The sequence below is a fragment of the Hyla sarda genome, chromosome 8 (genome assembly GCF_029499605.1).
Source record: "Hyla sarda isolate aHylSar1 chromosome 8, aHylSar1.hap1, whole genome shotgun sequence".
NCBI lineage: Eukaryota > Metazoa > Chordata > Amphibia > Anura > Hylidae > Hyla > Hyla sarda.
The window spans coordinates 112,787,640-112,814,929 of NC_079196.1; the positions used below are offsets into that span (position 1 = coordinate 112,787,640).

General features: G+C 43.3%; 15 pseudogenes; all 15 read right to left on the reverse strand.

Annotated features, from left to right (window-relative positions):
- Window positions 1-1,329: 1,329 nt before the first annotated feature.
- Window positions 1,330-1,594, reverse strand: LOC130287885 (U2 spliceosomal RNA; annotated as a pseudogene).
- Window positions 1,595-3,064: 1,470 nt separating this feature from the next.
- On the reverse strand, window positions 3,065-3,328 carry LOC130290226 (U2 spliceosomal RNA; annotated as a pseudogene).
- Window positions 3,329-4,798: 1,470 nt separating this feature from the next.
- On the reverse strand, window positions 4,799-5,062 carry LOC130285596 (U2 spliceosomal RNA; annotated as a pseudogene).
- Window positions 5,063-6,541: 1,479 nt separating this feature from the next.
- LOC130287886 (U2 spliceosomal RNA) lies at window positions 6,542-6,806 on the reverse strand (annotated as a pseudogene).
- A 1,470-nt stretch (window positions 6,807-8,276) lies between these two features.
- On the reverse strand, window positions 8,277-8,540 carry LOC130289077 (U2 spliceosomal RNA; annotated as a pseudogene).
- A 1,467-nt stretch (window positions 8,541-10,007) lies between these two features.
- LOC130285965 (U2 spliceosomal RNA) lies at window positions 10,008-10,271 on the reverse strand (annotated as a pseudogene).
- A 1,483-nt stretch (window positions 10,272-11,754) lies between these two features.
- LOC130285966 (U2 spliceosomal RNA) lies at window positions 11,755-12,018 on the reverse strand (annotated as a pseudogene).
- Window positions 12,019-13,485: 1,467 nt separating this feature from the next.
- Window positions 13,486-13,749, reverse strand: LOC130285967 (U2 spliceosomal RNA; annotated as a pseudogene).
- A 1,471-nt stretch (window positions 13,750-15,220) lies between these two features.
- On the reverse strand, window positions 15,221-15,484 carry LOC130285968 (U2 spliceosomal RNA; annotated as a pseudogene).
- Window positions 15,485-16,945: 1,461 nt separating this feature from the next.
- On the reverse strand, window positions 16,946-17,209 carry LOC130285970 (U2 spliceosomal RNA; annotated as a pseudogene).
- A 1,453-nt stretch (window positions 17,210-18,662) lies between these two features.
- On the reverse strand, window positions 18,663-18,926 carry LOC130285971 (U2 spliceosomal RNA; annotated as a pseudogene).
- A 1,476-nt stretch (window positions 18,927-20,402) lies between these two features.
- LOC130289574 (U2 spliceosomal RNA) lies at window positions 20,403-20,666 on the reverse strand (annotated as a pseudogene).
- A 1,454-nt stretch (window positions 20,667-22,120) lies between these two features.
- On the reverse strand, window positions 22,121-22,384 carry LOC130288396 (U2 spliceosomal RNA; annotated as a pseudogene).
- Window positions 22,385-23,862: 1,478 nt separating this feature from the next.
- Window positions 23,863-24,126, reverse strand: LOC130285972 (U2 spliceosomal RNA; annotated as a pseudogene).
- A 1,464-nt stretch (window positions 24,127-25,590) lies between these two features.
- LOC130285973 (U2 spliceosomal RNA) lies at window positions 25,591-25,854 on the reverse strand (annotated as a pseudogene).
- Window positions 25,855-27,290: the final 1,436 nt, after the last annotated feature.

Genomic DNA, 27,290 nt, shown 5'->3' on the forward strand with positions numbered 1-27,290 from the left:
ACATCATCACTTAAAAAAAGGACAGGCGACCATTGCACTCTGATGGAGCATTTAGCAATGCAATCCATAGCCTGGCTTTTGCCTGAACCCCCATCACTCCTCCTCTTGCATATAAGACAATATTTCAGATCTGCATATGAAAACAACACGCCTACCTTTGTTGCACATAGCTGCCTGCCTGTCTCTAGTTACCCCACTGGCTGTAGCTGCGTCCCTTCCGACATGGAATAACACCAACTGTAACGATAAACTGAAAATTAACAGTATAAACCTGCATCATTTTGGACTCTGGTATTTGCTGAATCCGGGTGACCTGACAATCGATGGTGGTGCCGCTGGTGATTCTGGCCTTCTTGGAATCTGTTGGGCCTATGTGTTAGCTCACACATCACTTGGGTATCCATGGTAACTACCACAACATGGTCATCTGCAGTTTACATCTAGCCCGTGGCATTGAATGGCATTTTAAAAGTGCTAAGGGTCCTGGTGCAATAATCCTCCCATGAGGATCAGCCTCAACGGCTTTGTAGATTGCACTCATGTCAGCAACTCCATATACATTTTTTTTTCTTCATGCTTCTTTCTTCATCCTTTTTTCTTTCTGTCATTCAGACTTTCATTCATTCGATCTCTCTCACTCACTTGCTTTAACTCATTTGTTCTCACTCACTCACTCACTCACTCAATCACTCACTCACTCATTCACTCTCACTCACTCTCACTCTCTCACTCACTCGCTCACTAAGTCAGTCTCTCTCTCTCTCTCTCTTTTTCTTTTTATATATATTTTTTTCCGTCTTCTTCTTCTTCTTCTTCTTCTTCTTCTTCTTCTTCTTCAGACCCTGTCATAGCACTAATGCCTTTCCAATACCACCAGCAGATGGAGACACTCCATTGCAACATTGGTTGTGAGCAGCAGTTTCTAAAAACAAATGCCTCATGGCGGATTTCCCATCCATCAATGGATGGTAAATTTTGTTTTTATCATTCACTGACCACAGAAACCAATGCATGGTCAAGCAACAGCAATGACACACCCTTGTGTATAGGCATGAGACCCTCATGTCATTTAACAGGATTCAGCACCACCCACAAGACAGCTACCTGTCATGTCATGTCAAACCTGCACAGGTGTGCTAGATTATTATTATTTAGTTTTATTTTATTTTTTTACACCAATCAGTGTGCAAACATGGTCATTAAAACGCTAAATGAATAGACGTTCATAAACCAGTCAGTGCAACTCATCATTTTGGTCTCCAATTCTCAAACTCAAATTCTCACCCACGGAGGATTAAATGAGAATCTTTCTTGTTTAACACTGGAATGGGGTGGTGCACTGTTCACTACCCGAAGATACTGCCACATCGGGTCAATGCATAGGGCGACAGAAGCAAGCTTCCAAATCAGCTCCCTTTCTCAAAAATCCATTTAATTTATGGTCCCCAGATAGGGAACGTATGTATCAGTATGTGCTCACAAGTCACCCAAGTGCAAGTATTCACACAAAAAAAAAACGTGCCTCAGGATGCGATCTGTCGCAAGATCCTTTCTTTTTTTACACTTGATCTAAGCCAAAAGGCCTAGAGGGGATAACCGGGAAAGGGGTGGACCCAACCATGTCCCCTTCATGAGCACTCACATTACTCATAGGAATGGAAGGAAGGCTGGCAGCCAACCAGCCTCCCATACACTTTCTGGGTGGGTGGCAGTCAGCCACCCATACATACATACAGCACAGGCTAAACCCACATCATCACTTAAAAAAAGGACAGGCGACCATTGCACTCTGATGGAGCATTTAGCAATGCAATCCATAGCCTGGCTTTTGCCTGAACCCCCATCACTCCTCCTCTTGCATATAAGACAATATTTCAGATCTGCATATGAAAACAACACGCCTACCTTTGTTGCACATAGCTGCCTGCCTGTCTCTAGTTACCCCACTGGCTGTAGCTGCGTCCCTTCCGACATGGAATAACACCAACTGTAACGATAAACTGAAAATTAACAGTATAAACCTGCATCATTTTGGACTCTGGTATTTGCTGAATCCGGGTGACCTGACAATCGATGGTGGTGCCGCTGGTGATTCTGGCCTTCTTGGAATCTGTTGGGCCTATGTGTTAGCTCACACATCACTTGGGTATCCATGGTAACTACCACAACATGGTCATCTGCAGTTTACATCTAGCCCGTGGCATTGAATGGCATTTTAAAAGTGCTAAGGGTCCTGGTGCAATAATCCTCCCATGAGGATCAGCCTCAACGGCTTTGTAGATTGCACTCATGTCAGCAACTCCATATACATTTTTTTTTCTTCATGCTTCTTTCTTCATCCTTTTTTCTTTCTGTCATTCAGACTTTCATTCATTCGATCTCTCTCACTCACTTGCTTTAACTCATTTGTTCTCACTCACTCACTCACTCACTCAATCACTCACTCACTCATTCACTCTCACTCACTCTCACTCTCTCACTCACTCGCTCACTAAGTCAGTCTCTCTCTCTCTCTCTCTTTTTCTTTTTATATATATTTTTTTCCGTCTTCTTCTTCTTCTTCTTCTTCTTCAGACCCTGTCATAGCACTAATGCCTTTCCAATACCACCAGCAGATGGAGACACTCCATTGCAACATTGGTTGTGAGCAGCAGTTTCTAAAAACAAATGCCTCATGGCGGATTTCCCATCCATCAATGGATGGTAAATTTTGTTTTTATCATTCACTGACCACAGAAACCAATGCATGGTCAAGCAACAGCAATGACACACCCTTGTGTATAGGCATGAGACCCTCATGTCATTTAACAGGATTCAGCACCACCCACAAGACAGCTACCTGTCATGTCATGTCAAACCTGCACAGGTGTGCTAGATTATTATTATTTAGTTTTATTTTATTTTTTTACACCAATCAGTGTGCAAACATGGTCATTAAAACGCTAAATGAATAGACGTTCATAAACCAGTCAGTGCAACTCATCATTTTGGTCTCCAATTCTCAAACTCAAATTCTCACCCACGGAGGATTAAATGAGAATCTTTCTTGTTTAACACTGGAATGGGGTGGTGCACTGTTCACTACCCGAAGATACTGCCACATCGGGTCAATGCATAGGGCGACAGAAGCAAGCTTCCAAATCAGCTCCCTTTCTCAAAAATCCATTTAATTTATGGTCCCCAGATAGGGAACGTATGTATCAGTATGTGCTCACAAGTCACCCAAGTGCAAGTATTCACACAAAAAAAAACCTGCCTCAGGATGCGATCTGTCGCAAGATCCTTTCTTTTTTTACACTTGATCTAAGCCAAAAGGCCTAGAGGGGATAACCGGGAAAGGGGTGGACCCAACCATGTCCCCTTCATGAGCACTCACATTACTCATAGGAATGGAAGGAAGGCTGGCAGCCAACCAGCCTCCCATACACTTTCTGGGTGGGTGGCAGTCAGCCACCCATACATACATACAGCACAGGCTAAACCCACATCATCACTTAAAAAAAGGACAGGCGACCATTGCACTCTGATGGAGCATTTAGCAATGCAATCCATAGCCTGGCTTTTGCCTGAACCCCCATCACTCCTCCTCTTGCATATAAGACAATATTTCAGATCTGCATATGAAAACAACACGCCTACCTTTGTTGCACATAGCTGCCTGCCTGTCTCTAGTTACCCCACTGGCTGTAGCTGCGTCCCTTCCGACATGGAATAACACCAACTGTAACGATAAACTGAAAATTAACAGTATAAACCTGCATCATTTTGGACTCTGGTATTTGCTGAATCCGGGTGACCTGACAATCGATGGTGGTGCCGCTGGTGATTTTGGCCTTCTTGGAATCTGTTGGGCCTATGTGTTAGCTCACACATCACTTGGGTATCCATGGTAACTACCACAACATGGTCATCTGCAGTTTACATCTAGCCCGTGGCATTGAATGGCATTTTAAAAGTGCTAAGGGTCCTGGTGCAATAATCCTCCCATGAGGATCAGCCTCAACGGCTTTGTAGATTGCACTCATGTCAGCAACTCCATATACATTTTTTTTTCTTCATGCTTCTTTCTTCATCCTTTTTTCTTTCTGTCATTCAGACTTTCATTCATTCGATCTCTCTCACTCACTTGCTTTAACTCATTTGTTCTCACTCACTCACTCACTCACTCAATCACTCACTCACTCATTCACTCTCACTCACTCTCACTCTCTCACTCACTCGCTCACTAAGTCAGTCTCTCTCTCTCTCTCTCTTTTTCTTTTTATATATATTTTTTTCCGTCTTCTTCTTCTTCTTCTTCTTCTTCAGACCCTGTCATAGCACTAATGCCTTTCCAATACCACCAGCAGATGGAGACACTCCATTGCAACATTGGTTGTGAGCAGCAGTTTCTAAAAACAAATGCCTCATGGCGGATTTCCCATCCATCAATGGATGGTAAATTTTGTTTTTATCATTCACTGACCACAGAAACCAATGCATGGTCAAGCAACAGCAATGACACACCCTTGTGTATAGGCATGAGACCCTCATGTCATTTAACAGGATTCAGCACCACCCACAAGACAGCTACCTGTCATGTCATGTCAAACCTGCACAGGTGTGCTAGATTATTATTATTTAGTTTTATTTTATTTTTTTACACCAATCAGTGTGCAAACATGGTCATTAAAACGCTAAATGAATAGACGTTCATAAACCAGTCAGTGCAACTCATCATTTTGGTCTCCAATTCTCAAACTCAAATTCTCACCCACGGAGGATTAAATGAGAATCTTTCTTGTTTAACACTGGAATGGGGTGGTGCACTGTTCACTACCCGAAGATACTGCCACATCGGGTCAATGCATAGGGCGACAGAAGCAAGCTTCCAAATCAGCTCCCTTTCTCAAAAATCCATTTAATTTATGGTCCCCAGATAGGGAACGTATGTATCAGTATGTGCTCACAAGTCACCCAAGTGCAAGTATTCACACAAAAAAAAACCTGCCTCAGGATGCGATCTGTCGCAAGATCCTTTCTTTTTTTACACTTGATCTAAGCCAAAAGGCCTAGAGGGGATAACCGGGAAAGGGGTGGACCCAACCATGTCCCCTTCATGAGCACTCACATTACTCATAGGAATGGAAGGAAGGCTGGCAGCCAACCAGCCTCCCATACACTTTCTGGGTGGGTGGCAGTCAGCCACCCATACATACATACAGCACAGGCTAAACCCACATCATCACTTAAAAAAAGGACAGGCGACCATTGCACTCTGATGGAGCATTTAGCAATGCAATCCATAGCCTGGCTTTTGCCTGAACCCCCATCACTCCTCCTCTTGCATATAAGACAATATTTCAGATCTGCATATGAAAACAACACGCCTACCTTTGTTGCACATAGCTGCCTGCCTGTCTCTAGTTACCCCACTGGCTGTAGCTGCGTCCCTTCCGACATGGAATAACACCAACTGTAACGATAAACTGAAAATTAACAGTATAAACCTGCATCATTTTGGACTCTGGTATTTGCTGAATCCGGGTGACCTGACAATCGATGGTGGTGCCGCTGGTGATTCTGGCCTTCTTGGAATCTGTTGGGCCTATGTGTTAGCTCACACATCACTTGGGTATCCATGGTAACTACCACAACATGGTCATCTGCAGTTTACATCTAGCCCGTGGCATTGAATGGCATTTTAAAAGTGCTAAGGGTCCTGGTGCAATAATCCTCCCATGAGGATCAGCCTCAACGGCTTTGTAGATTGCACTCATGTCAGCAACTCCATATACATTTTTTTTTCTTCATGCTTCTTTCTTCATCCTTTTTTCTTTCTGTCATTCAGACTTTCATTCATTCGATCTCTCTCACTCACTTGCTTTAACTCATTTGTTCTCACTCACTCACTCACTCACTCAATCACTCACTCACTCATTCACTCTCACTCACTCTCACTCTCTCACTCACTCGCTCACTAAGTCAGTCTCTCTCTCTCTCTCTCTTTTTCTTTTTATATATATTTTTTTCCGTCTTCTTCTTCTTCTTCTTCTTCTTCTTCTTCTTCAGACCCTGTCATAGCACTAATGCCTTTCCAATACCACCAGCAGATGGAGACACTCCATTGCAACATTGGTTGTGAGCAGCAGTTTCTAAAAACAAATGCCTCATGGCGGATTTCCCATCCATCAATGGATGGTAAATTTTGTTTTTATCATTCACTGACCACAGAAACCAATGCATGGTCAAGCAACAGCAATGACACACCCTTGTGTATAGGCATGAGACCCTCATGTCATTTAACAGGATTCAGCACCACCCACAAGACAGCTACCTGTCATGTCATGTCAAACCTGCACAGGTGTGCTAGATTATTATTATTTAGTTTTATTTTATTTTTTTACACCAATCAGTGTGCAAACATGGTCATTAAAACGCTAAATGAATAGACGTTCATAAACCAGTCAGTGCAACTCATCATTTTGGTCTCCAATTCTCAAACTCAAATTCTCACCCACGGAGGATTAAATGAGAATCTTTCTTGTTTAACACTGGAATGGGGTGGTGCACTGTTCACTACCCGAAGATACTGCCACATCGGGTCAATGCATAGGGCGACAGAAGCAAGCTTCCAAATCAGCTCCCTTTCTCAAAAATCCATTTAATTTATGGTCCCCAGATAGGGAACGTATGTATCAGTATGTGCTCACAAGTCACCCAAGTGCAAGTATTCACACAAAAAAAAAACGTGCCTCAGGATGCGATCTGTCGCAAGATCCTTTCTTTTTTTACACTTGATCTAAGCCAAAAGGCCTAGAGGGGATAACCGGGAAAGGGGTGGACCCAACCATGTCCCCTTCATGAGCACTCACATTACTCATAGGAATGGAAGGAAGGCTGGCAGCCAACCAGCCTCCCATACACTTTCTGGGTGGGTGGCAGTCAGCCACCCATACATACATACAGCACAGGCTAAACCCACATCATCACTTAAAAAAAGGACAGGCGACCATTGCACTCTGATGGAGCATTTAGCAATGCAATCCATAGCCTGGCTTTTGCCTGAACCCCCATCACTCCTCCTCTTGCATATAAGACAATATTTCAGATCTGCATATGAAAACAACACGCCTACCTTTGTTGCACATAGCTGCCTGCCTGTCTCTAGTTACCCCACTGGCTGTAGCTGCGTCCCTTCCGACATGGAATAACACCAACTGTAACGATAAACTGAAAATTAACAGTATAAACCTGCATCATTTTGGACTCTGGTATTTGCTGAATCCGGGTGACCTGACAATCGATGGTGGTGCCGCTGGTGATTCTGGCCTTCTTGGAATCTGTTGGGCCTATGTGTTAGCTCACACATCACTTGGGTATCCATGGTAACTACCACAACATGGTCATCTGCAGTTTACATCTAGCCCGTGGCATTGAATGGCATTTTAAAAGTGCTAAGGGTCCTGGTGCAATAATCCTCCCATGAGGATCAGCCTCAACGGCTTTGTAGATTGCACTCATGTCAGCAACTCCATATACATTTTTTTTTCTTCATGCTTCTTTCTTCATCCTTTTTTCTTTCTGTCATTCAGACTTTCATTCATTCGATCTCTCTCACTCACTTGCTTTAACTCATTTGTTCTCACTCACTCACTCACTCACTCAATCACTCACTCACTCATTCACTCTCACTCACTCTCACTCTCTCACTCACTCGCTCACTAAGTCAGTCTCTCTCTCTCTCTCTCTTTTTCTTTTTATATATATTTTTTTCCGTCTTCTTCTTCTTCTTCTTCTTCTTCAGACCCTGTCATAGCACTAATGCCTTTCCAATACCACCAGCAGATGGAGACACTCCATTGCAACATTGGTTGTGAGCAGCAGTTTCTAAAAACAAATGCCTCATGGCGGATTTCCCATCCATCAATGGATGGTAAATTTTGTTTTTATCATTCACTGACCACAGAAACCAATGCATGGTCAAGCAACAGCAATGACACACCCTTGTGTATAGGCATGAGACCCTCATGTCATTTAACAGGATTCAGCACCACCCACAAGACAGCTACCTGTCATGTCATGTCAAACCTGCACAGGTGTGCTAGATTATTATTATTTAGTTTTATTTTATTTTTTTACACCAATCAGTGTGCAAACATGGTCATTAAAACGCTAAATGAATAGACGTTCATAAACCAGTCAGTGCAACTCATCATTTTGGTCTCCAATTCTCAAACTCAAATTCTCACCCACGGAGGATTAAATGAGAATCTTTCTTGTTTAACACTGGAATGGGGTGGTGCACTGTTCACTACCCGAAGATACTGCCACATCGGGTCAATGCATAGGGCGACAGAAGCAAGCTTCCAAATCAGCTCCCTTTCTCAAAAATCCATTTAATTTATGGTCCCCAGATGGGGAACGTATGTATCAGTATGTGCTCACAAGTCACCCAAGTGCAAGTATTCACACAAAAAAAAACGTGCCTCAGGATGCGATCTGTCGCAAGATCCTTTCTTTTTTTACACTTGATCTAAGCCAAAAGGCCTAGAGGGGATAACCGGGAAAGGGGTGGACCCAACCATGTCCCCTTCATGAGCACTCACATTACTCATAGGAATGGAAGGAAGGCTGGCAGCCAACCAGCCTCCCATACACTTTCTGGGTGGGTGGCAGTCAGCCACCCATACATACATACAGCACAGGCTAAACCCACATCATCACTTAAAAAAAGGACAGGCGACCATTGCACTCTGATGGAGCATTTAGCAATGCAATCCATAGCCTGGCTTTTGCCTGAACCCCCATCACTCCTCCTCTTGCATATAAGACAATATTTCAGATCTGCATATGAAAACAACACGCCTACCTTTGTTGCACATAGCTGCCTGCCTGTCTCTAGTTACCCCACTGGCTGTAGCTGCGTCCCTTCCGACATGGAATAACACCAACTGTAACGATAAACTGAAAATTAACAGTATAAACCTGCATCATTTTGGACTCTGGTATTTGCTGAATCCGGGTGACCTGACAATCGATGGTGGTGCCGCTGGTGATTCTGGCCTTCTTGGAATCTGTTGGGCCTATGTGTTAGCTCACACATCACTTGGGTATCCATGGTAACTACCACAACATGGTCATCTGCAGTTTACATCTAGCCCGTGGCATTGAATGGCATTTTAAAAGTGCTAAGGGTCCTGGTGCAATAATCCTCCCATGAGGATCAGCCTCAACGGCTTTGTAGATTGCACTCATGTCAGCAACTCCATATACATTTTTTTTTCTTCATGCTTCTTTCTTCATCCTTTTTTCTTTCTGTCATTCAGACTTTCATTCATTCGATCTCTCTCACTCACTTGCTTTAACTCATTTGTTCTCACTCACTCACTCACTCAATCACTCACTCACTCATTCACTCTCACTCACTCTCACTCTCTCACTCACTCGCTCACTAAGTCAGTCTCTCTCTCTCTCTCTTTTTCTTTTTATATATATTTTTTTCCGTCTTCTTCTTCTTCTTCTTCTTCTTCTTCAGACCCTGTCATAGCACTAATGCCTTTCCAATACCACCAGCAGATGGAGACACTCCATTGCAACATTGGTTGTGAGCAGCAGTTTCTAAAAACAAATGCCTCATGGCGGATTTCCCATCCATCAATGGATGGTAAATTTTGTTTTTATCATTCACTGACCACAGAAACCAATGCATGGTCAAGCAACAGCAATGACACACCCTTGTGTATAGGCATGAGACCCTCATGTCATTTAACAGGATTCAGCACCACCCACAAGACAGCTACCTGTCATGTCATGTCAAACCTGCACAGGTGTGCTAGATTATTATTATTTAGTTTTATTTTATTTTTTTACACCAATCAGTGTGCAAACATGGTCATTAAAACGCTAAATGAATAGACGTTCATAAACCAGTCAGTGCAACTCATCATTTTGGTCTCCAATTCTCAAACTCAAATTCTCACCCACGGAGGATTAAATGAGAATCTTTCTTGTTTAACACTGGAATGGGGTGGTGCACTGTTCACTACCCGAAGATACTGCCACATCGGGTCAATGCATAGGGCGACAGAAGCAAGCTTCCAAATCAGCTCCCTTTCTCAAAAATCCATTTAATTTATGGTCCCCAGATAGGGAACGTATGTATCAGTATGTGCTCACAAGTCACCCAAGTGCAAGTATTCACACAAAAAAAAACGTGCCTCAGGATGCGATCTGTCGCAAGATCCTTTCTTTTTTTACACTTGATCTAAGCCAAAAGGCCTAGAGGGGATAACCGGGAAAGGGGTGGACCCAACCATGTCCCCTTCATGAGCACTCACATTACTCATAGGAATGGAAGGAAGGCTGGCAGCCAACCAGCCTCCCATACACTTTCTGGGTGGGTGGCAGTCAGCCACCCATACATACATACAGCACAGGCTAAACCCACATCATCACTTAAAAAAAGGACAGGCGACCATTGCACTCTGATGGAGCATTTAGCAATGCAATCCATAGCCTGGCTTTTGCCTGAACCCCCATCACTCCTCCTCTTGCATATAAGACAATATTTCAGATCTGCATATGAAAACAACACGCCTACCTTTGTTGCACATAGCTGCCTGCCTGTCTCTAGTTACCCCACTGGCTGTAGCTGCGTCCCTTCCGACATGGAATAACACCAACTGTAACGATAAACTGAAAATTAACAGTATAAACCTGCATCATTTTGGACTCTGGTATTTGCTGAATCCGGGTGACCTGACAATCGATGGTGGTGCCGCTGGTGATTCTGGCCTTCTTGGAATCTGTTGGGCCTATGTGTTAGCTCACACATCACTTGGGTATCCATGGTAACTACCACAACATGGTCATCTGCAGTTTACATCTAGCCCGTGGCATTGAATGGCATTTTAAAAGTGCTAAGGGTCCTGGTGCAATAATCCTCCCATGAGGATCAGCCTCAACGGCTTTGTAGATTGCACTCATGTCAGCAACTCCATATACATTTTTTTTTCTTCATGCTTCTTTCTTCATCCTTTTTTCTTTCTGTCATTCAGACTTTCATTCATTCGATCTCTCTCACTCACTTGCTTTAACTCATTTGTTCTCACTCACTCACTCACTCACTCACTCAATCACTCACTCACTCATTCACTCTCACTCACTCTCACTCTCTCACTCACTCGCTCACTAAGTCAGTCTCTCTCTCTCTCTCTCTTTTTCTTTTTATATATATTTTTTTCCGTCTTCTTCTTCTTCTTCTTCTTCTTCTTCTTCTTCAGACCCTGTCATAGCACTAATGCCTTTCCAATACCACCAGCAGATGGAGACACTCCATTGCAACATTGGTTGTGAGCAGCAGTTTCTAAAAACAAATGCCTCATGGCGGATTTCCCATCCATCAATGGATGGTAAATTTTGTTTTTATCATTCACTGACCACAGAAACCAATGCATGGTCAAGCAACAGCAATGACACACCCTTGTGTATAGGCATGAGACCCTCATGTCATTTAACAGGATTCAGCACCACCCACAAGACAGCTACCTGTCATGTCATGTCAAACCTGCACAGGTGTGCTAGATTATTATTATTTAGTTTTATTTTATTTTTTTACACCAATCAGTGTGCAAACATGGTCATTAAAACGCTAAATGAATAGACGTTCATAAACCAGTCAGTGCAACTCATCATTTTGGTCTCCAATTCTCAAACTCAAATTCTCACCCACGGAGGATTAAATGAGAATCTTTCTTGTTTAACACTGGAATGGGGTGGTGCACTGTTCACTACCCGAAGATACTGCCACATCGGGTCAATGCATAGGGCGACAGAAGCAAGCTTCCAAATCAGCTCCCTTTCTCAAAAATCCATTTAATTTATGGTCCCCAGATAGGGAACGTATGTATCAGTATGTGCTCACAAGTCACCCAAGTGCAAGTATTCACACAAAAAAAAACGTGCCTCAGGATGCGATCTGTCGCAAGATCCTTTCTTTTTTTACACTTGATCTAAGCCAAAAGGCCTAGAGGGGATAACCGGGAAAGGGGTGGACCCAACCATGTCCCCTTCATGAGCACTCACATTACTCATAGGAATGGAAGGAAGGCTGGCAGCCAACCAGCCTCCCATACACTTTCTGGGTGGGTGGCAGTCAGCCACCCATACATACATACAGCACAGGCTAAACCGACATCATCACTTAAAAAAAGGACAGGCGACCATTGCACTCTGATGGAGCATTTAGCAATGCAATCCATAGCCTGGCTTTTGCCTGAACCCCCATCACTCCTCCTCTTGCATATAAGACAATATTTCAGATCTGCATATGAAAACAACACGCCTACCTTTGTTGCACATAGCTGCCTGCCTGTCTCTAGTTACCCCACTGGCTGTAGCTGCGTCCCTTCCGACATGGAATAACACCAACTGTAACGATAAACTGAAAATTAACAGTATAAACCTGCATCATTTTGGACTCTGGTATTTGCTGAATCCGGGTGACCTGACAATCGATGGTGGTGCCGCTGGTGATTCTGGCCTTCTTGGAATCTGTTGGGCCTATGTGTTAGCTCACACATCACTTGGGTATCCATGGTAACTACCACAACATGGTCATCTGCAGTTTACATCTAGCCCGTGGCATTGAATGGCATTTTAAAAGTGCTAAGGGTCCTGGTGCAATAATCCTCCCATGAGGATCAGCCTCAACGGCTTTGTAGATTGCACTCATGTCAGCAACTCCATATACATTTTTTTTTCTTCATGCTTCTTTCTTCATCCTTTTTTCTTTCTGTCATTCAGACTTTCATTCATTCGATCTCTCTCACTCACTTGCTTTAACTCATTTGTTCTCACTCACTCACTCACTCACTCAATCACTCACTCATTCACTCTCACTCACTCTCACTCTCTCACTCACTCGCTCACTAAGTCAGTCTCTCTCTCTCTCTCTTTTTCTTTTTATATATATTTTTTTCCGTCTTCTTCTTCTTCTTCTTCTTCTTCTTCAGACCCTGTCATAGCACTAATGCCTTTCCAATACCACCAGCAGATGGAGACACTCCATTGCAACATTGGTTGTGAGCAGCAGTTTCTAAAAACAAATGCCTCATGGCGGATTTCCCATCCATCAATGGATGGTAAATTTTGTTTTTATCATTCACTGACCACAGAAACCAATGCATGGTCAAGCAACAGCAATGACACACCCTTGTGTATAGGCATGAGACCCTCATGTCATTTAACAGGATTCAGCACCACCCACAAGACAGCTACCTGTCATGTCATGTCAAACCTGCACAGGTGTGCTAGATTATTATTATTTAGTTTTATTTTATTTTTTTACACTAATCAGTGTGCAAACATGGTCATTAAAACGCTAAATGAATAGACGTTCATAAACCAGTCAGTGCAACTCATCATTTTGGTCTCCAATTCTCAAACTCAAATTCTCACCCACGGAGGATTAAATGAGAATCTTTCTTGTTTAACACTGGAATGGGGTGGTGCACTGTTCACTACCCGAAGATACTGCCACATCGGGTCAATGCATAGGGCGACAGAAGCAAGCTTCCAAATCAGCTCCCTTTCTCAAAAATCCATTTAATTTATGGTCCCCAGATAGGGAACGTATGTATCAGTATGTGCTCACAAGTCACCCAAGTGCAAGTATTCACACAAAAAAAAACGTGCCTCAGGATGCGATCTGTCGCAAGATCCTTTCTTTTTTTACACTTGATCTAAGCCAAAAGGCCTAGAGGGGATAACCGGGAAAGGGGTGGACCCAACCATGTCCCCTTCATGAGCACTCACATTACTCATAGGAATGGAAGGAAGGCTGGCAGCCAACCAGCCTCCCATACACTTTCTGGGTGGGTGGCAGTCAGCCACCCATACATACATACAGCACAGGCTAAACCCACATCATCACTTAAAAAAAGGACAGGCGACCATTGCACTCTGATGGAGCATTTAGCAATGCAATCCATAGCCTGGCTTTTGCCTGAACCCCCATCACTCCTCCTCTTGCATATAAGACAATATTTCAGATCTGCATATGAAAACAACACGCCTACCTTTGTTGCACATAGCTGCCTGCCTGTCTCTAGTTACCCCACTGGCTGTAGCTGCGTCCCTTCCGACATGGAATAACACCAACTGTAACGATAAACTGAAAATTAACAGTATAAACCTGCATCATTTTGGACTCTGGTATTTGCTGAATCCGGGTGACCTGACAATCGATGGTGGTGCCGCTGGTGATTCTGGCCTTCTTGGAATCTGTTGGGCCTATGTGTTAGCTCACACATCACTTGGGTATCCATGGTAACTACCACAACATGGTCATCTGCAGTTTACATCTAGCCCGTGGCATTGAATGGCATTTTAAAAGTGCTAAGGGTCCTGGTGCAATAATCCTCCCATGAGGATCAGCCTCAACGGCTTTGTAGATTGCACTCATGTCAGCAACTCCATATACATTTTTTTTTCTTCATGCTTCTTTCTTCATCCTTTTTTCTTTCTGTCATTCAGACTTTCATTCATTCGATCTCTCTCACTCACTTGCTTTAACTCATTTGTTCTCACTCACTCACTCACTCACTCACTCAATCACTCACTCACTCATTCACTCTCACTCACTCTCACTCTCTCACTCACTCGCTCACTAAGTCAGTCTCTCTCTCTCTCTCTCTTTTTCTTTTTATATATATTTTTTTCCGTCTTCTTCTTCTTCTTCTTCTTCAGACCCTGTCATAGCACTAATGCCTTTCCAATACCACCAGCAGATGGAGACACTCCATTGCAACATTGGTTGTGAGCAGCAGTTTCTAAAAACAAATGCCTCATGGCGGATTTCCCATCCATCAATGGATGGTAAATTTTGTTTTTATCATTCACTGACCACAGAAACCAATGCATGGTCAAGCAACAGCAATGACACACCCTTGTGTATAGGCATGAGACCCTCATGTCATTTAACAGGATTCAGCACCACCCACAAGACAGCTACCTGTCATGTCATGTCAAACCTGCACAGGTGTGCTAGATTATTATTATTTAGTTTTATTTTATTTTTTTACACCAATCAGTGTGCAAACATGGTCATTAAAACGCTAAATGAATAGACGTTCATAAACCAGTCAGTGCAACTCATCATTTTGGTCTCCAATTCTCAAACTCAAATTCTCACCCACGGAGGATTAAATGAGAATCTTTCTTGTTTAACACTGGAATGGGGTGGTGCACTGTTCACTACCCGAAGATACTGCCACATCGGGTCAATGCATAGGGCGACAGAAGCAAGCTTCCAAATCAGCTCCCTTTCTCAAAAATCCATTTAATTTATGGTCCCCAGATAGGGAACGTATGTATCAGTATGTGCTCACAAGTCACCCAAGTGCAAGTATTCACACAAAAAAAAACGTGCCTCAGGATGCGATCTGTCGCAAGATCCTTTCTTTTTTTACACTTGATCTAAGCCAAAAGGCCTAGAGGGGATAACCGGGAAAGGGGTGGACCCAACCATGTCCCCTTCATGAGCACTCACATTACTCATAGGAATGGAAGGAAGGCTGGCAGCCAACCAGCCTCCCATACACTTTCTGGGTGGGTGGCAGTCAGCCACCCATACATACATACAGCACAGGCTAAACCCACATCATCACTTAAAAAAAGGACAGGCGACCATTGCACTCTGATGGAGCATTTAGCAATGCAATCCATAGCCTGGCTTTTGCCTGAACCCCCATCACTCCTCCTCTTGCATATAAGACAATATTTCAGATCTGCATATGAAAACAACACGCCTACCTTTGTTGCACATAGCTGCCTGCCTGTCTCTAGTTACCCCACTGGCTGTAGCTGCGTCCCTTCCGACATGGAATAACACCAACTGTAACGATAAACTGAAAATTAACAGTATAAACCTGCATCATTTTGGACTCTGGTATTTGCTGAATCCGGGTGACCTGACAATCGATGGTGGTGCCGCTGGTGATTCTGGCCTTCTTGGAATCTGTTGGGCCTATGTGTTAGCTCACACATCACTTGGGTATCCATGGTAACTACCACAACATGGTCATCTGCAGTTTACATCTAGCCCGTGGCATTGAATGGCATTTTAAAAGTGCTAAGGGTCCTGGTGCAATAATCCTCCCATGAGGATCAGCCTCAACGGCTTTGTAGATTGCACTCATGTCAGCAACTCCATATACATTTTTTTTTCTTCATGCTTCTTTCTTCATCCTTTTTTCTTTCTGTCATTCAGACTTTCATTCATTCGATCTCTCTCACTCACTTGCTTTAACTCATTTGTTCTCACTCACTCACTCACTCACTCAATCACTCACTCACTCATTCACTCTCACTCACTCTCACTCTCTCACTCACTCGCTCACTAAGTCAGTCTCTCTCTCTCTCTCTCTTTTTCTTTTTATATATATTTTTTTCCGTCTTCTTCTTCTTCTTCAGACCCTGTCATAGCACTAATGCCTTTCCAATACCACCAGCAGATGGAGACACTCCATTGCAACATTGGTTGTGAGCAGCAGTTTCTAAAAACAAATGCCTCATGGCGGATTTCCCATCCATCAATGGATGGTAAATTTTGTTTTTATCATTCACTGACCACAGAAACCAATGCATGGTCAAGCAACAGCAATGACACACCCTTGTGTATAGGCATGAGACCCTCATGTCATTTAACAGGATTCAGCACCACCCACAAGACAGCTACCTGTCATGTCATGTCAAACCTGCACAGGTGTGCTAGATTATTATTATTTAGTTTTATTTTATTTTTTTACACCAATCAGTGTGCAAACATGGTCATTAAAACGCTAAATGAATAGACGTTCATAAACCAGTCAGTGCAACTCATCATTTTGGTCTCCAATTCTCAAACTCAAATTCTCACCCACGGAGGATTAAATGAGAATCTTTCTTGTTTAACACTGGAATGGGGTGGTGCACTGTTCACTACCCGAAGATACTGCCACATCGGGTCAATGCATAGGGCGACAGAAGCAAGCTTCCAAATCAGCTCCCTTTCTCAAAAATCCATTTAATTTATGGTCCCCAGATAGGGAACGTATGTATCAGTATGTGCTCACAAGTCACCCAAGTGCAAGTATTCACACAAAAAAAAACGTGCCTCAGGATGCGATCTGTCGCAAGATCCTTTCTTTTTTTACACTTGATCTAAGCCAAAAGGCCTAGAGGGGATAACCGGGAAAGGGGTGGACCCAACCATGTCCCCTTCATGAGCACTCACATTACTCATAGGAATGGAAGGAAGGCTGGCAGCCAACCAGCCTCCCATACACTTTCTGGGTGGGTGGCAGTCAGCCACCCATACATACATACAGCACAGGCTAAACCCACATCATCACTTAAAAAAAGGACAGGCGACCATTGCACTCTGATGGAGCATTTAGCAATGCAATCCATAGCCTGGCTTTTGCCTGAACCCCCATCACTCCTCCTCTTGCATATAAGACAATATTTCAGATCTGCATATGAAAACAACACGCCTACCTTTGTTGCACATAGCTGCCTGCCTGTCTCTAGTTACCCCACTGGCTGTAGCTGCGTCCCTTCCGACATGGAATAACACCAACTGTAACGATAAACTGAAAATTAACAGTATAAACCTGCATCATTTTGGACTCTGGTATTTGCTGAATCCGGGTGACCTGACAATCGATGGTGGTGCCGCTGGTGATTCTGGCCTTCTTGGAATCTGTTGGGCCTATGTGTTAGCTCACACATCACTTGGGTATCCATGGTAACTACCACAACATGGTCATCTGCAGTTTACATCTAGCCCGTGGCATTGAATGGCATTTTAAAAGTGCTAAGGGTCCTGGTGCAATAATCCTCCCATGAGGATCAGCCTCAACGGCTTTGTAGATTGCACTCATGTCAGCAACTCCATATACATTTTTTTTTCTTCATGCTTCTTTCTTCATCCTTTTTTCTTTCTGTCATTCAGACTTTCATTCATTCGATCTCTCTCACTCACTTGCTTTAACTCATTTGTTCTCACTCACTCACTCACTCATTCACTCTCACTCACTCTCACTCTCTCACTCACTCGCTCACTAAGTCAGTCTCTCTCTCTCTCTCTCTTTTTCTTTTTATATATATTTTTTTCCGTCTTCTTCTTCTTCTTCTTCTTCTTCTTCAGACCCTGTCATAGCACTAATGCCTTTCCAATACCACCAGCAGATGGAGACACTCCATTGCAACATTGGTTGTGAGCAGCAGTTTCTAAAAACAAATGCCTCATGGCGGATTTCCCATCCATCAATGGATGGTAAATTTAGTTTTTATCATTCACTGACCACAGAAACCAATGCATGGTCAAGCAACAGCAATGACACACCCTTGTGTATAGGCATGAGACCCTCATGTCATTTAACAGGATTCAGCACCACCCACAAGACAGCTACCTGTCATGTCATGTCAAACCTGCACAGGTGTGCTAGATTATTATTATTTAGTTTTATTTTATTTTTTTACACCAATCAGTGTGCAAACATGGTCATTAAAACGCTAAATGAATAGACGTTCATAAACCAGTCAGTGCAACTCATCATTTTGGTCTCCAATTCTCAAACTCAAATTCTCACCCACGGAGGATTAAATGAGAATCTTTCTTGTTTAACACTGGAATGGGGTGGTGCACTGTTCACTACCCGAAGATACTGCCACATCGGGTCAATGCATAGGGCGACAGAAGCAAGCTTCCAAATCAGCTCCCTTTCTCAAAAATCCATTTAATTTATGGTCCCCAGATAGGGAACGTATGTATCAGTATGTGCTCACAAGTCACCCAAGTGCAAGTATTCACACAAAAAAAAACGTGCCTCAGGATGCGATCTGTCGCAAGATCCTTTCTTTTTTTACACTTGATCTAAGCCAAAAGGCCTAGAGGGGATAACCGGGAAAGGGGTGGACCCAACCATGTCCCCTTCATGAGCACTCACATTACTCATAGGAATGGAAGGAAGGCTGGCAGCCAACCAGCCTCCCATACACTTTCTGGGTGGGTGGCAGTCAGCCACCCATACATACATACAGCACAGGCTAAACCCACATCATCACTTAAAAAAAGGACAGGCGACCATTGCACTCTGATGGAGCATTTAGCAATGCAATCCATAGCCTGGCTTTTGCCTGAACCCCCATCACTCCTCCTCTTGCATATAAGACAATATTTCAGATCTGCATATGAAAACAACACGCCTACCTTTGTTGCACATAGCTGCCTGCCTGTCTCTAGTTACCCCACTGGCTGTAGCTGCGTCCCTTCCGACATGGAATAACACCAACTGTAACGATAAACTGAAAATTAACAGTATAAACCTGCATCATTTTGGACTCTGGTATTTGCTGAATCCGGGTGACCTGACAATCGATGGTGGTGCCGCTGGTGATTCTGGCCTTCTTGGAATCTGTTGGGCCTATGTGTTAGCTCACACATCACTTGGGTATCCATGGTAACTACCACAACATGGTCATCTGCAGTTTACATCTAGCCCGTGGCATTGAATGGCATTTTAAAAGTGCTAAGGGTCCTGGTGCAATAATCCTCCCATGAGGATCAGCCTCAACGGCTTTGTAGATTGCACTCATGTCAGCAACTCCATATACATTTTTTTTTCTTCATGCTTCTTTCTTCATCCTTTTTTCTTTCTGTCATTCAGACTTTCATTCATTCGATCTCTCTCACTCACTTGCTTTAACTCATTTGTTCTCACTCACTCACTCACTCACTCAATCACTCACTCACTCATTCACTCTCACTCACTCTCACTCTCTCACTCACTCGCTCACTAAGTCAGTCTCTCTCTCTCTCTCTCTTTTTCTTTTTATATATATTTTTTTCCGTCTTCTTCTTCTTCTTCTTCTTCTTCTTCTTCAGACCCTGTCATAGCACTAATGCCTTTCCAATACCACCAGCAGATGGAGACACTCCATTGCAACATTGGTTGTGAGCAGCAGTTTCTAAAAACAAATGCCTCATGGCGGATTTCCCATCCATCAATGGATGGTAAATTTTGTTTTTATCATTCACTGACCACAGAAACCAATGCATGGTCAAGCAACAGCAATGACACACCCTTGTGTATAGGCATGAGACCCTCATGTCATTTAACAGGATTCAGCACCACCCACAAGACAGCTACCTGTCATGTCATGTCAAACCTGCACAGGTGTGCTAGATTATTATTATTTAGTTTTATTTTATTTTTTTACACCAATCAGTGTGCAAACATGGTCATTAAAACGCTAAATGAATAGACGTTCATAAACCAGTCAGTGCAACTCATCATTTTGGTCTCCAATTCTCAAACTCAAATTCTCACCCACGGAGGATTAAATGAGAATCTTTCTAGTTTAACACTGGAATGGGGTGGTGCACTGTTCACTACCCGAAGATACTGCCACATCGGGTCAATGCATAGGGCGACAGAAGCAAGCTTCCGAATCAGCTCCCTTTCTCAAAAATCCATTTCATTTATGGTCCCCAGATAGGGAACGTATGTATCAGTATGTGCTCACAAGTCACCCAAGTGCAAGTATTCACACAAAAAAAAACGTGCCTCAGGATGCGATCTGTCGCAAGATTCTTTCTTTTTTTACACTTGATCTAAGCCAAAAGGCCTAGAGGGGATAACCGGGAAAGGGGTGGACCCAACCATGTCCCCTTCATGAGCACTCACATTACTCATAGGAATGGAAGGAAGGCTGGCAGCCAACCAGCCTCCCATACACTTTCTGGGTGGGTGGCAGTCAGCCACCCATACATACATACAGCACAGGCTAAACCCACATCATCACTTAAAAAAAGGACAGGCGACCATTGCACTCTGATGGAGCATTTAGCAATGCAATCCATAGCCTGGCTTTTGCCTGAACCCCCATCACTCCTCCTCTTGCATATAAGACAATATTTCAGATCTGCATATGAAAACAACACGCCTACCTTTGTTGCACATAGCTGCCTGCCTGTCTCTAGTTACCCCACTGGCTGTAGCTGCGTCCCTTCCGACATGGAATAACACCAACTGTAACGATAAACTGAAAATTAACAGTATAAACCTGCATCATTTTGGACTCTGGTATTTGCTGAATCCGGGTGACCTGACAATCGATGGTGGTGCCGCTGGTGATTCTGGCCTTCTTGGAATCTGTTGGGCCTATGTGTTAGCTCACACATCACTTGGGTATCCATGGTAACTACCACAACATGGTCATCTGCAGTTTACATCTAGCCCGTGGCATTGAATGGCATTTTAAAAGTGCTAAGGGTCCTGGTGCAATAATCCTCCCATGAGGATCAGCCTCAACGGCTTTGTAGATTGCACTCATGTCAGCAACTCCATATACATTTTTTTTTCTTCATGCTTCTTTCTTCATCCTTTTTTCTTTCTGTCATTCAGACTTTCATTCATTCGATCTCTCTCACTCACTTGCTTTAACTCATTTGTTCTCACTCACTCACTCAATCACTCACTCACTCATTCACTCTCACTCACTCTCACTCTCTCACTCACTCGCTCACTAAGTCAGTCTCTCTCTCTCTCTCTTTTTCTTTTTATATATATTTTTTTCCGTCTTCTTCTTCTTCTTCTTCAGACCCTGTCATAGCACTAATGCCTTTCCAATACCACCAGCAGATGGAGACACTCCATTGCAACATTGGTTGTGAGCAGCAGTTTCTAAAAACAAATGCCTCATGGCGGATTTCCCATCCATCAATGGATGGTAAATTTTGTTTTTATCATTCACTGACCACAGAAACCAATGCATGGTCAAGCAACAGCAATGACACACCCTTGTGTATAGGCATGAGACCCTCATGTCATTTAACAGGATTCAGCACCACCCACAAGACAGCTACCTGTCATGTCATGTCAAACCTGCACAGGTGTGCTAGATTATTATTATTTAGTTTTATTTTATTTTTTTACACCAATCAGTGTGCAAACATGGTCATTAAAACGCTAAATGAATAGACGTTCATAAACCAGTCAGTGCAACTCATCATTTTGGTCTCCAATTCTCAAACTCAAATTCTCACCCACGGAGGATTAAATGAGAATCTTTCTTGTTTAACACTGGAATGGGGTGGTGCACTGTTCACTACCCGAAGATACTGCCACATCGGGTCAATGCATAGGGCGACAGAAGCAAGCTTCCAAATCAGCTCCCTTTCTCAAAAATCCATTTAATTTATGGTCCCCAGATAGGGAACGTATGTATCAGTATGTGCTCACAAGTCACCCAAGTGCAAGTATTCACACAAAAAAAAACGTGCCTCAGGATGCGATCTGTCGCAAGATTCTTTCTTTTTTTACACTTGATCTAAGCCAAAAGGCCTAGAGGGGATAACCGGGAAAGGGGTGGACCCAACCATGTCCCCTTCATGAGCACTCACATTACTCATAGGAATGGAAGGAAGGCTGGCAGCCAACCAGCCTCCCATACACTTTCTGGGTGGGTGGCAGTCAGCCACCCATACATACATACAGCACAGGCTAAACCCACATCATCACTTAAAAAAAGGACAGGCGACCATTGCACTCTGATGGAGCATTTAGCAATGCAATCCATAGCCTGGCTTTTGCCTGAACCCCCATCACTCCTCCTCTTGCATATAAGACAATATTTCAGATCTGCATATGGAAACAACACGCCTACCTTTGTTGCACATAGCTGCCTGCCTGTCTCTAGTTACCCCACTGGCTGTAGCTGCGTCCCTTCCGACATGGAATAACACCAACTGTAACGATAAACTGAAAATTAACAGTATAAACCTGCATCATTTTGGACTCTGGTATTTGCTGAATCCGGGTGACCTGACAATCGATGGTGGTGCCGCTGGTGATTCTGGCCTTCTTGGAATCTGTTGGGCCTATGTGTTAGCTCACACATCACTTGGGTATCCATGGTAACTACCACAACATGGTCATCTGCAGTTTACATCTAGCCCGTGGCATTGAATGGCATTTTAAAAGTGCTAAGGGTCCTGGTGCAATAATCCTCCCATGAGGATCAGCCTCAACGGCTTTGTAGATTGCACTCATGTCAGCAACTCCATATACATTTTTTTTTCTTCATGCTTCTTTCTTCATCCTTTTTTCTTTCTGTCATTCAGACTTTCATTCATTCGATCTCTCTCACTCACTTGCTTTAACTCATTTGTTCTCACTCACTCACTCACTCAATCACTCACTCACTCATTCACTCTCACTCACTCTCACTCTCTCACTCACTCGCTCACTAAGTCAGTCTCTCTCTCTCTCTCTCTTTTTCTTTTTATATATATTTTTTTCCGTCTTCTTCTTCTTCTTCTTCTTCTTCTTCTTCTTCTTCAGACCCTGTCATAGCACTAATGCCTTTCCAATACCACCAGCAGATGGAGACACTCCATTGCAACATTGGTTGTGAGCAGCAGTTTCTAAAAACAAATGCCTCATGGCGGATTTCCCATCCATCAATGGATGGTAAATTTTGTTTTTATCATTCACTGACCACAGAAACCAATGCATGGTCAAGCAACAGCAATGACACACCCTTGTGTATAGGCATGAGACCCTCATGTCATTTAACAGGATTCAGCACCACCCACAAGACAGCTACCTGTCATGTCATGTCAAACCTGCACAGGTGTGCTAGATTATTATTATTTAGTTTTATTTTATTTTTTTACACCAATCAGTGTGCAAACATGGTCATTAAAACGCTAAATGAATAGACGTTCATAAACCAGTCAGTGCAACTCATCATTTTGGTCTCCAATTCTCAAACTCAAATTCTCACCCACGGAGGATTAAATGAGAATCTTTCTTGTTTAACACTGGAATGGGGTGGTGCACTGTTCACTACCCGAAGATACTGCCACATCGGGTCAATGCATAGGGCGACAGAAGCAAGCTTCCAAATCAGCTCCCTTTCTCAAAAATCCATTTAATTTATGGTCCCCAGATAGGGAACGTATGTATCAGTATGTGCTCACAAGTCACCCAAGTGCAAGTATTCACACAAAAAAAAACGTGCCTCAGGATGCGATCTGTCGCAAGATCCTTTCTTTTTTTACACTTGATCTAAGCCAAAAGGCCTAGAGGGGATAACCGGGAAAGGGGTGGACCCAACCATGTCCCCTTCATGAGCACTCACATTACTCATAGGAATGGAAGGAAGGCTGGCAGCCAACCAGCCTCCCATACACTTTCTGGGTGGGTGGCAGTCAGCCACCCATACATACATACAGCACAGGCTAAACCCACATCATCACTTAAAAAAAGGACAGGCGACCATTGCACTCTGATGGAGCATTTAGCAATGCAATCCATAGCCTGGCTTTTGCCTGAACCCCCATCACTCCTCCTCTTGCATATAAGACAATATTTCAGATCTGCATATGAAAACAACACGCCTACCTTTGTTGCACATAGCTGCCTGCCTGTCTCTAGTTACCCCACTGGCTGTAGCTGCGTCCCTTCCGACATGGAATAACACCAACTGTAACGATAAACTGAAAATTAACAGTATAAACCTGCATCATTTTGGACTCTGGTATTTGCTGAATCCGGGTGACCTGACAATCGATGGTGGTGCCGCTGGTGATTCTGGCCTTCTTGGAATCTGTTGGGCCTATGTGTTAGCTCACACATCACTTGGGTATCCATGGTAACTACCACAACATGGTCATCTGCAGTTTACATCTAGCCCGTGGCATTGAATGGCATTTTAAAAGTGCTAAGGGTCCTGGTGCAATAATCCTCCCATGAGGATCAGCCTCAACGGCTTTGTAGATTGCACTCATGTCAGCAACTCCATATACATTTTTTTTTCTTCATGCTTCTTTCTTCATCCTTTTTTCTTTCTGTCATTCAGACTTTCATTCATTCGATCTCTCTCACTCACTTGCTTTAACTCATTTGTTCTCACTCACTCACTCACTCACTCAATCACTCACTCACTCTCACTCACTCTCACTCTCTCACTCACTCGCTCACTAAGTCAGTCTCTCTCTCTCTCTCTCTCTTTTTCTTTTTATATATATTTTTTTCCGTCTTCTTCTTCTTCTTCTTCTTCTTCAGACCCTGTCATAGCACTAATGCCTTTCCAATACCACCAGCAGATGGAGACACTCCATTGCAACATTGGTTGTGAGCAGCAGTTTCTAAAAACAAATGCCTCATGGCGGATTTCCCATCCATCAATGGATGGTAAATTTTGTTTTTATCATTCACTGACCACAGAAACCAATGCATGGTCAAGCAACAGCAATGACACACCCTTGTGTATAGGCATGAGACCCTCATGTCATTTAACAGGATTCAGCACCACCCACAAGACAGCTACCTGTCATGTCATGTCAAACCTGCACAGGTGTGCTAGATTATTATTATTTAGTTTTATTTTATTTTTTTACACCAATCAGTGTGCAAACATGGTCATTAAAACGCTAAATGAATAGACGTTCATAAACCAGTCAGTGCAACTCATCATTTTGGTCTCCAATTCTCAAACTCAAATTCTCACCCACGGAGGATTAAATGAGAATCTTTCTTGTTTAACACTGGAATGGGGTGGTGCACTGTTCACTACCCGAAGATACTGCCACATCGGGTCAATGCATAGGGCGACAGAAGCAAGCTTCCAAATCAGCTCCCTTTCTCAAAAATCCATTTAATTTATGGTCCCCAGATAGGGAACGTATGTATCAGTATGTGCTCACAAGTCACCCAAGTGCAAGTATTCACACAAAAAAAAACGTGCCTCAGGATGCGATCTGTCGCAAGATCCTTTCTTTTTTTACACTTGATCTAAGCCAAAAGGCCTAGAGGGGATAACCGGGAAAGGGGTGGACCCAACCATGTCCCCTTCATGAGCACTCACATTACTCATAGGAATGGAAGGAAGGCTGGCAGCCAACCAGCCTCCCATACACTTTCTGGGTGGGTGGCAGTCAGCCACCCATACATACATACAGCACAGGCTAAACCCACATCATCACTTAAAAAAAGGACAGGCGACCATTGCACTCTGATGGAGCATTTAGCAATGCAATCCATAGCCTGGCTTTTGCCTGAACCCCCATCACTCCTCCTCTTGCATATAAGACAATATTTCAGATCTGCATATGAAAACAACACGCCTACCTTTGTTGCACATAGCTGCCTGCCTGTCTCTAGTTACCCCACTGGCTGTAGCTGCGTCCCTTCCGACATGGAATAACACCAACTGTAACGATAAACTGAAAATTAACAGTATAAACCTGCATCATTTTGGACTCTGGTATTTGCTGAATCCGGGTGACCTGACAATCGATGGTGGTGCCGCTGGTGATTCTGGCCTTCTTGGAATCTGTTGGGCCTATGTGTTAGCTCACACATCACTTGGGTATCCATGGTAACTACCACAACATGGTCATCTGCAGTTTACATCTAGCCCGTGGCATTGAATGGCATTTTAAAAGTGCTAAGGGTCCTGGTGCAATAATCCTCCCATGAGGATCAGCCTCAACGGCTTTGTAGATTGCACTCATGTCAGCAACTCCATATACATTTTTTTTTCTTCATGCTTCTTTCTTCATCCTTTTTTCTTTCTGTCATTCAGACTTTCATTCATTCGATCTCTCTCACTCACTTGCTTTAACTCATTTGTTCTCACTCACTCACTCACTCACTCAATCACTCACTCACTCATTCACTCTCACTCACTCTCACTCTCTCACTCACTCGCTCACTAAGTCAGTCTCTCTCTCTCTCTCTTTTTCTTTTTATATATATTTTTTTCCGTCTTCTTCTTCTTCTTCTTCTTCTTCTTCAGACCCTGTCATAGCACTAATGCCTTTCCAATACCACCAGCAGATGGAGACACTCCATTGCAACATTGGTTGTGAGCAGCAGTTTCTAAAAACAAATGCCTCATGGCGGATTTCCCATCCATCAATGGATGGTAAATTTTGTTTTTATCATTCACTGACCACAGAAACCAATGCATGGTCAAGCAACAGCAATGACACACCCTTGTGTATAGGCATGAGACCCTCATGTCATTTAACAGGATTCAGCACCACCCACAAGACAGCTACCTGTCATGTCATGTCAAACCTGCACAGGTGTGCTAGATTATTATTATTTAGTTTTATTTTATTTTTTTACACCAATCAGTGTGCAAACATGGTCATTAAAACGCTAAATGAATAGACGTTCATAAACCAGTCAGTGCAACTCATCATTTTGGTCTCCAATTCTCAAACTCAAATTCTCACCCACGGAGGA